The sequence below is a fragment of the Asterias amurensis genome, chromosome 4, assembly GCF_032118995.1.
Source record: "Asterias amurensis chromosome 4, ASM3211899v1".
In the NCBI taxonomy this organism is placed as follows: Eukaryota; Metazoa; Echinodermata; class Asteroidea; order Forcipulatida; family Asteriidae; genus Asterias; species Asterias amurensis.
In genome coordinates this window covers 15,948,013-15,964,038 of record NC_092651.1, presented here as the reverse complement: position 1 = coordinate 15,964,038, position 16,026 = coordinate 15,948,013, and the positions used below count along the sequence as shown (strand labels likewise).

The window sequence follows — 16,026 nt, the reverse complement described above, 5'->3', positions numbered from 1 at the left end:
TCGCAAATGCATCAAGGCTATAAACTTATAGCCTTGCAAACTTATCAAATTTTGCCCAAAAGTGCAACAACACTATAGCATTGCATATTTATCAAATTGTGCTCAAATTTTGCTTGAAAATGCAACAAGGCTTTAGCCTTGCATACTTATCAAATTTTGCTCAAAAAAGCCTTGCATACTAATTAAATTTTGCCTTGTATAATTATCAGATTGTGTTATTTTATTTGTACAAGAATAAAGGCTGATGCTATTTACGGGCAAGTCAACCATTAGTTGATTTGTCTTAACTTAGAACTGTATGTTTCTTTATTTGACTCGTCTACTTGGCTGGCTTTTTTTTCCACAATGCAACAAATTTGGTGTGTATTAATTTAATGGGAGTTTTCTTGCGCAAAATGCCTTGCTAAAAGCGACTTACTTACGCACCCAATTGTATTGTGGGCAGAAATTACAGCCCGAGGGTCCATCTTATCCTGGTGGAACCCTCCCCACCCTGTGGGGACTTGCCATTGGTCCCTACAGGGTGGGGGAGGGTTCCACCAGGATAAGATGAACCCTCAATATTTAAATGGGGAGGGGGGGGTAGGGTTGAGGCAAATAAAACACAAGTTACAAGGAGAGTCCTGTTCAATTTTTTATTTAAAAATTTGGCCAAAAAAAAAGCAGAGTTGTGCAAACACCTGTGCCTGTCGGTGGACCCCCTCGGCTACCTGGAACTTGTGATGATCTAAAGGCCCAAGTGCAATGGTCGATATGTTCTCCATTCAGTGAAGTTCAATTAGATGTACTCCTGGTGTCTACTTCAAAGTTGTAATGTCTTACAAGTATAAACGAGCTAGACGCAATTTTGGCGCTTTGTTTTGGACGCAAGTGTTGAGCAGAAGGTAGTTGTTGCTTGCTTAAATGAACTGGTGCCCTCAAGGGCCTAAGATTTCACCGATTGTTGTCTCGCAACCAAGCTGCACTGGTGGTGCCAAGAGATGTCGAGGCTTGTTCAAATGGGATCCTAACTCGACAGATGATGACGACTTCTATCCAGATGATGATGTGCTGGTCGGAGAAACAAGTTCTAATGGCCACTAATTTCCCCCTTGCTTTCCATGGGGCTGCAATTTGGACGTTCAGCTGTAGTGCACTGACAAAATGGCTTCAAGTGAACTTGTTTTTGACCAACTTTGATTAATAACAAAGTTTTTGAGTGTTTAAAACACTAGATATGTATCAACCAAAAGCTCTGAGAAAAACGCTTGACGTTTTCACACGAACGTCACAGATTTTTTAACAGTTTAAGTTCGGCGAATAGTGATGTTTTCTCACTACATGCTTGCCAATAAATGATAACAAAGATGACATTGGATTAATATAACGTCTACCATCCTAAAAAAAGAACCAGCACTGACCATAATATCCATTATTTCAACACGACTAAGATTGAACAAGATCTGAAGCATTTGATTTATTTTCATGCATGTTCACAAAAATGTGACCCTTTTTGGTTATTTGTAACCCTAAAATTTTCAGCATTCGTGCTCGGAGAAAGTTATTGATAAGAGAAGTAAACACTTCAAACAGACCACTAGAACTATTGATGAAGAAAATCGGAATATTATAACAAAGTCGAGTGAGACGCATGTTCACAAAAGAAGGGGGTAAAAAAGAAGCATTTAGGATACAACTGTTTCCTAAATTGAAGTTTTCAAAAGGTTGCTTTTACTTGGTTTGAATTACCATTTTTCGCCTTGCAGAAAGAGGAAAAACTGGAACAACTCGGTAAAGTGGTATTCCCCCTAAAATTATTATGTAATCAAATGAGGGGGACTACGAAACTTTGCAATTTAGGGCACAACTGTCTCCTAAATTGAAGGCTTTTAAAAGAAATACCTTCACTTGGTTTGTGTGAAAACATTGCTGGCACAAAGAAAGTGTGAGCAACTCGCAGTAACACCAGAGAAAGTGTCTGTACTCGACACATACAGAAGTGTGAGCAACTCAAAGCTACACAAGATAAAGTGTCTGTACTCAACACACAGAAGTGTAAGCAACTCGAGAGTTACACAAGGGAAGTGTCTGTACTCAACACACAAAGTGTGAGAATCTCAGAGTAACACAAGGGAAGTGTCTGTACTTAACACACAAGTGTGAGAATCTTGGAGTAACACAAGAGAAAGTGTCTGTACTCAACACACACAGGAAGTGTGAGCAACTCCGAGTGACACAAGGGAAAGTGTCTGCACGCAACATACAAAGGAAGTGTGAGCAACTCAGAGTAACACAAGGGAATTGTCTGCACGCAACATACAAAGGAAGTGTGAGCAACTCAGAGTCACACAAGGGAAAGTGTCTGTACTCAACACACAAAGGAAGTGTGAGCAACCCAGAGTAACACAGGGTTAGGTGTCTGTACTCGACACACCAAGGAAGTGTGAGCAACACGGAGAGTCACACAAGGGAAAGTGTACTCAACACACCAAAGAAGTGTGAGCAACTCGGAGAGTCACACAAGGGGGAGTGTACTCAACACACAAAGAAGTGTGAGCAACTCGGAGTAATACAAGAGAAAGTAGCTTGGTATTAAGAATAAAAAAGGGTAACTTTTGAGCATTTGACCCCCCCTCCCTTCAAATTTTTATTTTATAAAATGAGGGACAATTTCTTTGTAATTTAGGGCACAACTGTTTCCTAAATTTAAGTTTTTGAATGAATACTACCACTTAGTTTGCACTGAAATAGTCTTAGCCTCAAAAGCTCGTCAAGACTTAATTTCCCCCCTCAAATTATTATCAAACAAAATGAGGGACTAAATGGTTTCAACTTTTGTCAAAGATTCACTGTCAAATGATTGCTCATTGTGACAGAAACTATTTTTGATTCTTCAGCTCACCCCTGTTTTGGGTTACACATAGGTTCACTCCTTTTTCTGTAAACAGCGTCACTGGTGAAAAGACCAATGCTTGCGTGCAATAATAACCAGATGCCATCTGTGTGCTGTAATTTTACCTACAAAACTTCGAGAAAAATTGATCACTTTGCAACCTTAAAATGACCTTTGACCTTTCATTCAATGATTTAAATGTTGGGTGACCAATAAATGACCTTTGACACAAAATGGAGATTGAGTTGAACAAGTAACGGGTCCTCGCTAGTACTGATTGAATGCTGACAAGTTCCATTATTTCTGCCATAAATGTTACTTTTAGAAGTGTCCCATGCTTTAAGAGAAGTAAAAACTTTTATCAGAAACTTTTTGTTTGGACATATTGAAAACTAATTTAATTTTACCTTAACTTGAAATTAAAAAAACATATTCTCAAAAGATTTAAGTGTTAACCTCACAAGTGTTTATAGGTCCACATTTAGTTTTTTTAAGATTCATGTCTTAGGAAAAGATTTAGTTGCGAGCGTTCCAAGCTTTTAGAGAAGTAAAAAAAACTCATAAACTTTTTGTTTAGACATGTTGAAAGCTATTTTGGTTTTACCCTAGTCTGATTAAAAATAAAAAAATTATCCAAATATTTAAATGTTAACCTCGCAAGTGTTTAGGTCCACATTTAGTTTGATTTCAAAATTCGTATTCTAGAATAAGATTTGGTTGCGAGTGTCCCAAGCTTTTAGAGAAGTAAAAAATGTTATGATAAACTTTTTGTTTATACATATTGAAAACTAATTTAGTTTTACCCTAATTTGATCCACTTTTAATTTGGTTTTAAAATTCATATCCTAAAATAAAATTTAGTTTGGAATAAACTTTTGTAATAAGTTTGTTCTTTAGACTCTCTGTGAAATTTTTTGTTTAATTTTACCAGGTGTGATTTTATAAACCATGGTCCCAGATTAAATTTTTAAGTTTTAAATGTTAAGTTTTAGTTGTAAATGTTGCAAAGTTTCAGAGAACCTTTATGATAAACTTTCTGTTCCGCATTGCTTTGAAAACTAGATTTATGTGATCTCCAGCAGTAGTTTGCCCTCAACAGTGACCAGACACTAAGAACCTTGACATAGACCTGACCTTTGACCTCTTCCAAAAACAACCATTTCAAAACAACTACAAATTATAGGAATCCAATGTCATCTTTGATATCAAAAGGCAATAAAATTGGTGTTCTTACTAGGTATTTTGGATGTGATGTGGCATGACCAAGCAGAACATGTTTCTCCAGCCCTCATATCATCAACTGAATAGAAGTCCTCATCATCCACTGGGTCCAGATTCCATTAGCTCAAGCGAAGACATCTCAAAGCACCCTTGATGATCTCAAAAGATCCCCAGTACAAACCTGTTTACTCAAAAACAAAAGAATGACGTGACCAACAAAAGGCTAAATAATAAGGGGCCCTCATCCCGACGTCTTGAGAGATCTTGCCGACCAGAACTTTTTAGGGACCAACCACTACCTTCCAGCTCAGGCCCTAGTATGAATGCATGCTTTCTAAAATGCTCGCTCTAGCTCGTCAAATTTTGTAAGGCATTACACCAGTGAAGGAGAACACTAGTTGTGCATCTAAAAGAATTTCACTGAACGGAGAACATACCTTCCATTGCACCCGGGCCCGAAGGACCAACACTTGTTCCAGGCAGCCGAGGGGGTCCACCAACAGGCACAGGTGTTTGCACAACTCTGCGAGTTTTTCATGGGTTTGGATGAGGCCCTAACATACATGAACTAAGTTCATCATAATAAGCTGCTCCTACACAATGAGTCCATGTTTTAAATCTTGAAAATTTCATTAAAAAACCCTGACCCTCAAACAAACATAATTGAAAAGAGTAAAAAACGAAATGTTTCCCCTTAGTATCTGAAAGATTTTATCGAAAAAAAATTAAAGTAAAACAACAATTTGCAATTCTTTTTTACAGAAATTTCCATATCTCTGCAAGATACTGAGATTTCCCTAATTTTGTTTTCATGTTTGTTCAATGAAACAAAGTTAATGGCTTCACTTGCAAGAAAAGTCATTACTTTCTGAAAATTTAACTAAGATTGCAACAGTTTTATTTATATGCTTGGTCATTGAAACCAAAATAATGGCTTTGCTTGCAAGAAAAGTCATTAGTTTGTTTCACGCTTTTAAATGGTCTCACTTTTTAGTAGGAGCAGCTCGTACATTTAACTTAATTAATACAAAGACATATGATTCAGAATTAATTGTTAAAAGAACAAGTTTGCATTTTTTTCATTTAATCAAGATCCAAAAGTCCTTTAAAGTTTTGTTTAAAATACCTGCACAGTTTCAATCAGAGTGCTCTCTGACTGGTAAAACTGTTTTCCAAGATAACAATCAGAGTGCCCTGATTATCCGCAAGAAAGGTATGAATTAAATTCATCAAAAAGTTCAGCTAAAATAATTGTTTGAAATGTCTTTGAACAGTTTCAATCAGAGTGCTCTCTGACTGGTAAAACTGTTTCCCAAGAAGGCAATCAGAGTGCTCTGATTATCTGCAAGGGAATGTTTTCTATGATTTTCAAAGATTTTGCTTAGCAAATTTCGCATGAATGAATCTGAATCATATATCTTTGAGTGTAAAATGGGGGGATCTTTATAAACTACTAAGAGGACGTTTTAGTAGTAAACCACACAGGGGGTAGTGTGGGTAACTGTCCTAGGGGAAAGTGGCTAAACCAAACGAGGGCAAGTGTATGTACTCAACACACAAAGGAAGTGGGAGCAACTCGCACAAAGGAAGTGTAAGCAACTCAGAGTAACACAAGGGAAAGTGTCTGTACTCAACACACAAAGGAAGTGTGACCAACTCAGAGTAACACATGGGAAAGTGTCTGTACTCAACACACAAAGGAAGTGTGAGCAACTCAGAGTAACTCAAGGGAAAGTGTCTGTACTCAACACACAAAGGAAGTGTGAGCAACTCAGAGTAACACAAGGGAAAGTGTCTGTACTCAACACACAAAGGAAGTGTGAGCAACTCAGAGTAACACATGGGAAAGTGTCTGTACTCAACACACAAAGGAAGTGTGAGCAACTCAGAGTAACACAAGGGAAAGTGTCTGTACTGTACACACAAAGGAAGTGTGAGCAACTCAGAGTAACACAAGGGAAAGTGTCTGTACTCAACACACAAAGGAAGTGTGATGCACCCTGGCACACCCAGAAACGTTGATATAATCTACAAAATATTCAACAAATAAATAAACTAGTATTGGGTAGGTCAAATTTTGTTTGATTGCTAAGAATTTAGACACTAAAGTGTCTCCTATTTCAGTCATGCAACTCTATATTTTGATAAAAGATAGACATTTCCAGAAATCCAAACACAGATTTTGTGCTGTGTTCTAAACATTTTAATGGCTGTTAAACACCCAAAACCATACAAATCAGATATTGCATAAAAAACTGGTATTATGTCAAATTTGTTTTGACTCCTAAGAAATTAGACACTAAAGTGTCTCCTATTTCAGTCATGCAACTCTATATTTTGATAAAAGATTTGACATTTCCAGAAATCCAAGCACAGCAAGATTTTGTGCTGCGTTTTTAAACGTTTTAATGGCTGAGAAAACCAAAACCATACAAATCAGATATTGCATGCCTGCTATTGCCGATATATGAGATGGGCAAAAACCCCTGTGGGGAAAAATTCCCATACCGGCTCCACTATATGGCAACCAAGTTTGTCAACTCCATACATCAGCATACATCTAAATTAAATGAGCGAAATGAATGTGCTAGAATAGATAGCGAAACATTCTTCCAACTCAGCCCTAGACAACGTTTCAGTTTATAAACTTGATAATTCACGACACAAGGTGAAAGTATGAGCAACTCGCCACAGTGGAAGTGGGAGAAACTCACATGACAAGTTGGATGTGCAAGAAATTCACAACACAGGGGAAGTGCAGAATTTCACAGGGGAAAGTGTGATCAATACTACACACAAGGAAAAGTGTGAACAACTCAACACACAATTATCAACCTAAAATCTATACCTGTAATCTACAACTAATTACAAACTATACAAAAAGGTTGAGGCATCGATGATGGTTGTATGATGGTTGGCAAACTCCTTGTGAATATCCGAAACTCTCCATCTGGATTTAGTTGATCTGCAAAAGATGGAAAAAGGGAACAAAAACAAGATTTAGCACCTTCATTGGTATAGCAATCACCATTTGATAAGGCAATGATTTCATAAAAGCATTTCCCTCTAATCCTCTAAAATTGATTAAAGGCACTGTACTTGGCAGGGCCCAATTTCATAGAGCTGCTTAAGCACAAAATTTTGCTTAAGCAAAAAAATCCTTGCTTAGTAAGATCAGATTACCGGCCAAGACTCCACTCAATTGTTATGCTAAGTGAACAACAGCTAATTACCAGTCACAATCAATGTATATGGCATAAACATTTTGGCCAGTAACATCCGTAAAATAAGCGAGCTGTTTTCGTGCTTAAGCACAATTTTTGCTTAAGCAGCTCTATGAAATTGGCCCCTGGTCATGTTGTCTGTAACAGACACTTGCCAACCGCTAGGTTTCATGCATGCAGGTTGTCCAAAATGTACCCACTTTATCTGAACTTGTGCATGGATGTTGCACAACTTGGTGCAATTTTTGCCAAAATCAAGTTTGTGAACAGTATTATTTTGCATGTAGCAGTAGGGAAAACAATTTGTAGCCAGGGCCACTACTCTTGAAGTCAAGATTGTAGGGGATTTCTATGCTTCTCAATGATCAAGTCACTTAGTTGCACAAGTACTCTTTGTTGTTAGTAAATATCGCCTCACATTATGTTTCTTTACTACAAACCATGATAAAAAGGCAAAGGTTTTCATTTCTGTACATTCATTAAACTCTACTGGATAGATGTACTGGATGGAAGAACGATAGATAAGTGAATTTGATGGAAAAGAGTTTTTACACTAGTAACCGAGGAGTACCAGGGTATTAACCCAAACTACTTGGGTTATTCCTAACAAATATTAAGCTTGTTATGTCTCCAACCAATAATGTTTACATACCTGTAAAGTTGATTGGTGTGTTTATGGCAGAGGTACTCCCACTCTGAAGACCTGACACTCTCAACTGTCTGGATTAGTTGATCTGAGTAAATGAAACAAGGTTAGAAAACCAATTTAACATAACAATAAAGCCTAGACAGCTATTGAAAGACAATATAATTTCAATCTATAGACCATGTAAACCTGTGGCATCACACATGTTTCAAGAAGATTCATCACTGAGGCTGGACTTCCTGCAGGCGTGGTTGGTACATGCAAGATAATGTTGATTGATAATTGCAATGTCTGGTTTTGTATCAACCTTTGGTTTGATGAAAGGAGCATATCTCTAAAATCATATTTAGTTTGCTCCTCTTTTATAAATCTTGAAGCTTTGTGGCAGCATACACACAATGTCAAATTTTCCATGTGACCGGTAGTGCTGGGCGAATAGTGAAATTTTGGTATTCGTTACCGCTGGCCAACTATCCAAAATTCACCGGATATTTGAATAGTTTTTTCCTGCCGCTAGAGGGCGCTGTTTGTTTGTGAATGAGATCTTACGGACGGATTGATATTAGTTTTAGACAGTGCCACTCGGTTCATTCATAAAAATAATCGGATCTAATTTAAAGATGGCGATTTGCTTTTTCTTTTATCGTGATTGACTCTATGTAACTTTCGTAATTTTGAACAAAGAGAAGGCCCGAGCCGAGGGCAAGGGGTTCTAACTGAGGCGTCCAGGTATTGGCAGTTTTGTCAACCATATTTTTTCATAGTGCAAGAAAGAAGCCATTCAACCTTGAACTATCTTATTGCAAGGGATCAGCCAGGGATATCGAGTAAACCAGTCATATTCTCTTGTATTTGAATAAGTGAATAGATGGGTAGCGACTCGTTCTTAAACTGCTGTTTAAAATAGGCAGGGTCGTGGTCATGCGAGAAGGCCCGAGCCAAGGGCAAGGGGCTTCTCTCAATGCCACGAACCTGCTAGTTTCAAAATAGTTTAAGACAAGCCAAGAGCCCATGAATTTTCAGTTTTAGATGTGGGAGGAACACCCCCAAAAATTATTTAAGGGAAAACTTATGTAGTCACAGGTAGGAATTGATAACCCAAACCATGTAGTGCCCCCCAGTGTTATTCGAACACGAGGTCCTAGAGGTGGAGGCCAATTAGGAAAGATACACTACACCCATTCAACCACCAATTTTGTATTATTAATATAAATTTTGTATCGTACCTGTAGACAGGAAGTTGAATGAGTTGTCATACCGCAGATTGCTGGACACTAGGCTTCAGCATCACTTCTGCTCTGTGCGACAAGGACTGCCACTATGACTGATGATCTGACAATCTGGACAGCACTATGACTGATGATCCGACAACCGCAGTTTGGATCACTTGATCTGTAGATGAAAAAGAAAATGAAATTCAAGGCTCATATATATTTTCCCACAGTATCCAAAGAAAAAAGACATAATCACTCAAAAAGGATCAGTAGGCCTAACAGTACTTCTAAAACTAGATGAAATGTGACACTGCTGAGGGATCCATTAGAAGCAGAGCTTGCCAGCAATGGTCCCTAAATGGCATGCATTTGAGACAGAGAATTTTAACAAATGTCTGCCTCTAAGAGTGAACCATGGGGGGTCCAATGCGAATGAAACTTAACACAATTTTCCTCTTCCTTTTTTTTTTTTGGGGGGGGGGTTGGGGGAATCAAATGTTTTTGCCTTTGACATTCTGAAAACCTCCACAGTGAAACCACTGGAGGATTTGGCTAAAGTTCAAGGAATTATTTCTCTTTCACTATTTCTCTTTCACCAATGCTTTCAGTGGGAAGAGGAGTCTCGAACCATTTACTGGCCTCCAAAAATGTCACCCTGATTTCAGGGACTGCTCAACATCCAAGCCCAGACTTAAAAATGTTTCAAGTGAAAACCCACTGAACCCAATCCATGAAGTGCCCCCATTAAAATTCGAACAGGAGGTCCTAGAGATGGAGGTGATGTAAGAAAGATACACTATGCCAATTCAACCACCAATTTCGCTTTATCAAAATCAACCTTGAATCGTACCTGTAGACAGGAAGTTGAATGAGTTGTCACATTGCAGTATGCTGGACACTAGGCTTCAGCATCACTTCTGCTCTGTGTGACACGAGACTGCCACTATGACTGATGATCTGACGATCTGGACGGCACTATGACTGATGATTTGACAATCTGGACGGCACTATGACTTATGATCTGACAATCTGGACGGCACTATGACTGATGATCTGACAACCGCAGTTTGGATCACTTGATCTGTAGATGAAAAAAGAGAATGAGATTCAAGGTTCATTTATTTTCCCACTGTATTCAATGAAAAAAAAGACATTATCACTCAAAAAGGGCCTACTTCGAAAACTTGATTTAAAGTGACACTGCTGTGGGATCCATTAGACAGAGAATTTTAACAAATTTCCACATCTATGAGTGAACCATGGAGGCCAAATGCGTATGAAGTTAAACACAAATTTCTTCTTTTTTTTAGGGGGGGGGAATCAAATGTGTTTGCCTTTGATACTCTGAAAATCTCAGTAGTGAAACTACTGTGAAAACTCAATGAAAAAAGGATTTGGCTAAAATTCAAGGAACTATTTTTCTTTTCCCTTATGCTTTAAGCGAGTTGCAACTCCCTAAACCAACTTGAGAAAAGGAGTCTCAAAACCAGTTACTGCTCTCCAAAAATGTCCGCGTTTCAGGGAATGCTCTACATACAAGCTCAGACTTCTAGAATTGGTCAATAATTCTCTGGCATAAAACAAAAATCCCATAATAAAAAAAACACAATAATAATAATAATAATTCTCTGGCATGTTATTTCCCTCTTCCCCACCACACTCCATGGTCTCATGGGGGTTATTGGCTGAGTTATCATGATCTACTATCCAATGTTAACATAGGTCTACCAACAGTGCGCTGGATAGTACTACTCCAGATTTGCAAAGGTTGTGAGTTCGAATCCCATTTGAGTAATATGCCTTTTATTTTGTCTACATAATTTGGGGGAAAGTACCAAGTATACAGTGCTAACACATCAGAGAATAATACTCTTTATCTCTGATGCCAATGAAACATCTACTTTTCAATGGTCACACCCTGCAACCAACCTGACCAATTTCCATCACATGAGGGGTAGTTTTATTGCCACTTGTTTCATTCATAAAGATTTTTGTTTGTTTCTATCAACTTTTGTTTCGCACCTTTAAATGTGAAGTTGATTGAGTTGTCAAAGCAGACTGCTGGAGATTCTCTAAGACTTCATCATTGATAAATTGAGACTCGTCTGCTCAGTGTGATTGACAGCCATCCATCAATGAAGATCAGACATTTCTGCATTCTTCATCAGTTCACCTGTACAAGTTGACAAAACACATTAAGAAATGCATAAAATTTAAATACTTAGTGAGTAGACTATTCATTGAGTCATGCAGAATGGTCCAATACCAGCTAGTTCAACAAAGGAAAATGAATTTGATTCGTACCTGTAAATCAGGAGGTTGATTGAATAGAGAAAGCAGACTACTGGCGACTCATCCAGGCTTCAACATGGATAGATTGAGACATCTCTGCTCAGTTGGATGGAAAGCAACACTGACTGAAGACCAGACATCTCTGTCTTTATTAGTTCGTCTGTAGACAAAAATAGGGAATTAGAAAACAAATTAATAGTTTGTTGGGTGCACACAAAAATGTGAGCTAGAAAAATAGTTAACACAACTGGGCAGGAGATAAAAAACATTGCTTCTTCATCACAGCATTTTTACTTTGGGCAAAGCAAAGCAAAACAAGTCAAGAAGAAACAATCTAACATTACACACTTGAATACTCTGTTCATCCAATGTATCCTAACTTTTTGTACACTGAACCCTTCACAATTAATCCTGGATGATTACAATAATTTTGAGTGGCGCTTTATCCTCCGGTGAGTATTACGATTTATCATAATAATAAAAAATGAAAATTGAAAGTACTCTATAGAATTTGATTCATGGCTCTATAAAATGATGCAGGAAGGATATGAGAATTTAAAACAAACAAAACATGACTGTAAAAACTAGAATATTCAACGAAGCTGCCATGGCAAGCTTCCAGTGGCCAGTTAGAAGACCAATGACTAATTGCAAACGGAGTTATGGCCATTTAGGATGTACCTCATTCAACTGGAACCAGTGAAAAAAAAGTACATAGAAAGCCATTCCAGAGTCTAAACTGTATGATAACTTTCTGTTCAAGAACTGTAATGACCTATACATATGTTATAGGAAGCATTTTCAGGAAAAAAATCTACATAATATGTCCATATTTTATGTGTTCGAAAAATTGAGCAAAAATTACATTTTTATTCACGCGAATTATTTCAAACTGGTACTATTGGAAAGCTGACAAAATTCTACACCAAGTACTTTGGTTTTCTCGCATTATCTCAAAAGAAAGAGAACCGTCTAGTATTCTTTAGAATATACTTCTTGTGACAGTTGCCGACATGGGTGTTAGGAAAATAAGATGCGTCAATATCTGGTCCCAAAAACGAACAAGTAACTTAATTATTCCCAATTTTAGTGCATTTTTTTCTCGTTTGGTTTTGACAAGGTTAATGTTAAAGGCAACTGACACTGTTGGTAATTTACTCAAACAAATTATTATCATAAAACCTTACTAGGTAACGAGTAATGGGGAGCTGTTGATAGTATAAAACATTGTGAGAAACGGTTCCCTCTGAAGTAACATAGTTTTTGAGAAAGAGGTAATTTTCCACCAATTTGATTTCGAGACCTCAGATTTAGAATTTGTGGTCTCAAAATCAAGCATCTAAAAGCACACAACTTCGCGTGACCATGGTGTGACAGGCAGGCATAAAAATGGGTGAGGATAAAAAAAAACAGGAAAAAATTCAATTGATTGGAAATGTCATTATTCCATCATTTTTGTGTACGAAGCAACACGAGCGCGCAGCCCGAAGTCCCTTACGCCCGGGGTCCAGGGCCCGCTTAAGGGCGCTGGGAGCTATGGGTATTTTAGAAGCTCTGTGGTGGTCTCTGATGCATTTCTGATACCTATATTTCCAGGTAGAAGTGAGTTACTTTTGTATGATTTTTCCTTTTTTTAAACAAAAATAAAAGGTTTAAGGGAAAATAAGGAATGTAAAGCTAAAAAAATTCAAACAATTTTGGGTTCGCCTGCGATTATGTTACAGTTCCAGAAAAAGAAGGGGAAAAAAAAAATAACAATAACAATAATATTTTTACTTTTTTGACCCTTGAAAATGCTTTTTGTCTTACCAACAGCCATTTTTATAGGTTCTTGATTTGAGATTCGGTTGTATAGAAGAATTTTTTTTCAATTAAATGTTCTAATTTTAACGATCCTTCAGCGACGCACATTAATTTTTAGCGAGAGCGACGTGTTTTTGAAAAAGAGGTTGTTATATATCTCATTGAGGTAAATTAGATACCACATTTTTTCGTATCGAATGAAAAAATGGTGGCGCCATACGGAAACTTTTATTTTTGATATTTTAAGACGTACACTACAATTTCGAACAAATGAAATTTATTTTAGGTCAGTAGCAAATAAGGCTGCAATTTAATGTTTGGATAATTTCAGGCATGAGAACGGGTGATAATAAATAAACAGGAAAAAATTCAGTTTATTGCAATGTGTGCTTCGCACACAACACAAGCGCCCTGCTCGTCCCTTACGGGACGCTCTGGGTATTTTAGAAGCTCTGCGGTAATCTCTGATGCATTTATGACACCTATTTTTCCTATTAGTGAGCTACTTTTGGACGATTTTTCCTATTTTTGACGAAAAATATCAGGTTTACTGGAAAACACGGAATGTAAAGCTCAAACAATTCAAACATTTTTGGGGTCGCCTGCGATTTTGTTACAATTCCAGGAACAGAAAAAAAAAAAAAGTTGATGATCTAATCCTTTATTTCTGCCCTTGAAAATGCTTTTTTTCCAACAACATCCACTGTTTTTATAGGTTCTTGATTTGAAGTTCGGTTGTATAAAAAATTATTTTGCAATTAAATGTTTCCCCACTCGCTCCTACATGAAATAAGGACAGCTGGACGTACAATGTGTTCGCTGGTCCCCAATATATTTTTCGCTGGTTGTGAGGCAATAACAGGTACCAGTTTCCCATGGCCTGCCATGATCTCCAACTTGTGCCGCGCCACTCATTGGTTCGTGTACAAACCTGCGCGAGTGCAAAACACATGCATACTGTTTTATCAGTAGACTTTTGAAAGTCTCCACACGTTACCTTTTCTGCAGCATTGAACCATACCGCTATTAAACGAAACGAGAAATGAGACAAGTTTACATGTACGTCTGACGCTGCTGCATGCATGCACGATGCCAGGAAGACCACAAGCCGTATATTGGGCCAGCTGCTGGGCGACAATTAATTGTTTAGGTGCCGTTTTTTCATGAACGCTGTGCAGATCCAACATAATATATGAATACTAGTGCTGGGCCAATAGTGAAATTTTGTTATTCGGATACGGCTGGCCAACTATCCGAAATTACTGGATATTCGAATAGTTTTTTCGCCGCTAGAGGGCGCTATTAAAAAAATATATATATATATATATATATATATATATATATATATATATATATTTTTTTTTGCCGCTAGAGGGCGCTGTTCATTTGTGAATGAGATCTTATGGGCGGATTGATATTAGTTTTAGACAGTGTCACTCGGTTCATTCATAAAAATGACCGGATCTAATTTAAAGATGCTTTTTCTTTTGATCGTGATTGACTCTACGTGAAGGAAAACTTTAGTAACTTTGACCAAATTACGTCAGAAATGTCATTGTTTTAACTCTTCACAGAGGTGAGCATAGTTAAATACTTGATTTATGCTGTTTTATGCTGTCTTAATAGAAGTTTCATAAGGATTCAGACAAAACATTCATATCAGTTGTCGTCGACTTCCGCGGATATTCGGATATTAAAGAATATCCGGTTACTCGGTTGTAATTACAGAATTATCCGGTTTGTAAATAGGTATTCGCGCCCTATGCGGATATCCGGTTAAGAAAAAAACAGCATTCGCGGTTACGGATAGGAAAACCTATTCGCCATTAACCGGATATTCGAATAATTCGCCCAGGCCTAATGAATACAAAGGGAAACTTACAATGTCTGATCCGAAAAGAGGGATACCCCCCAAAAACCTTCCCCCCCCCCTGATTTTTATTTCAAATTCACATGGAACAAAAAAACAGAATTCCGGTTTAAATCGGAATGGCATGGCGCCACCACTTTTTCACTCATTTTTACAGAAAGGAATAGGCCTATCTCAATGAGGTAAATTAGATGATATCCTCCACTGTCCTGTTTTCAAGGTTTAATGGCTTTTTCTTTGAATAGGAAAACAAAATATTGATGGACATTGCAATTTTAACACCATACACTGATTGATCTTCGATAACTTCAACTGGTGCCATATGTTTTGATGACTTCAACTGGTCCCATGTTTTGAGTTTATCCTCTTTTCAAGGCAAATGAGAAAGTATGGTCTCCCAATGAAGCCATGCGTGGAAGAAACATCTGCAGTGACTACTGTGAGACTTTGTGTACCAAGCCGATGTTTAAATTTTAATGTTAAGAATATTGATAATGTTAACAAAGAAATTCTCAATTTTTTTATTAGAAAATGATATAAAAGGCACATGGCTTCTTTAAAGCCATTGGACCCTTTCAGTTCAGAAAAAAAAAAAGTTCACAGATTTACAAATTACTTACAGGGTTTACAGAAGGCAATGGTGAAAGACTTCTCTTGAAATATTAGTCCATGAAATGCTTTACTTTTAGACAAAACAGCAAAACAATATAAATTCTCATTAACGAGAATTATGGATTTATTTTTAGCACATGTCATGACATGGCTAAACGCGCGGAAACAAGGGTGGGGTTTTCCGTTGTTTTCTCCCGATTCCGATGACCGATTGAGCTTAAATTTTCACAGGTTTGTTATTTGATATAGAAGTTGTGGTACACAAAGTGTGG

The 16,026-nt window shown here is 37.5% G+C and overlaps 1 long non-coding RNA gene across 1 annotated transcript; it reads right to left on the bottom strand.

Annotated features, from left to right (window-relative positions):
* Positions 1-661: 661 nt before the first annotated feature.
* On the bottom strand, positions 662-11,335 carry LOC139936493 (uncharacterized). The gene is made up of 5 exons (XR_011785959.1): positions 11,200-11,335; positions 10,028-10,258; positions 9,190-9,355; positions 7,970-8,051; positions 662-7,058 (listed from the first exon to the last, which is right to left on the bottom strand). It is a non-coding gene; the product is annotated as an uncharacterized lncRNA (long non-coding RNA).
* Between the last annotated feature and the right edge of the window lie 4,691 nt (positions 11,336-16,026).